Source organism: Rhagoletis pomonella, unplaced genomic scaffold (assembly GCF_013731165.1).
Source record: "Rhagoletis pomonella isolate Grant_MI unplaced genomic scaffold, Rhpom_1.0 Rhpom_scaffold_00005, whole genome shotgun sequence".
Classification (NCBI taxonomy): Eukaryota; Metazoa; Arthropoda; class Insecta; order Diptera; family Tephritidae; genus Rhagoletis; species Rhagoletis pomonella.
Window position 1 is genome coordinate 82,267,371 of NW_023458559.1, and position 808 is coordinate 82,268,178.

The 808-nt window shown below is 34.9% G+C and overlaps 1 protein-coding gene across 1 annotated transcript in view; it reads right to left on the reverse strand.

The window, feature by feature from the left end:
* LOC118739703 (aldo-keto reductase family 1 member B1-like) overlaps nt 1-572 on the reverse strand; it is a gene marked incomplete in the record, with an annotated part of 10,273 nt that extends 9,701 nt beyond the window's left edge. Inside the window, 1 exon segment of the mRNA XM_036471203.1 lies at nt 549-572.
* Nucleotides 573-808: the final 236 nt, after the last annotated feature.

The window sequence follows — 808 nt, forward strand, 5'->3', positions numbered from 1 at the left end:
ATTTAGCTCGAAAAACATTACGAATATTTGAAGAAAATCAACACGTGGTCATTTGTTTGAGTCACTGTTTGTACATATGTACATCAAGACATGCATGTATATATGTATGTCCATATGCAGATAAGTATGTATGCATGTAATTCGCAACTGCAATGTCCGGCTATAATTTTAAACAAACTTGCCTAGTTGAAATGAGGGAAACAGCCCCACCCACCCGTTCAAGCACCATGTGCTTATTTATCAACTCAATGCCACGATAGTGAATTCGCTGCCACACAAATTACTAAACATATAAATTAAAATAAATACTTTTATTGCACAAATACATGCACATATGTATAAAGTATTTTTATACTTACGCCCCAAGTACCAAGACCGAGAATGGGAATCGTTTTTCCATTGTTGAGTAAGACGTCGGGCACCGGCATTTTGGATTAGATTAATTAGTAAAAAAGTCTTAAAATATCCTGGAAGTTAACAACAAGAAAGTGTAAAAGCAATTGCAAAGCTAAATACGAAGCACTACCAACCAACCTCAAAAAAATGGAAAAATTCCGGCGCGAACAATTGACTAAATGCAAATGAACAGCTGCACGAGCTTTTATACCTTCGCTACTAAAAGCTTCGGATCATTAAGGTGGTTGTCAACGACACAGTTTTATGCGGGCAAGATGACAAGAAATCTGAAAGAAATTAGTTGTACTGTACACATATGTATGTAGTTTAAGTGTATAGTATGTAAATCGAAGATGAAAACGTATATAGCTTTTATTATAGAAATTGCCACATATGTATGTGTTTATGAAGT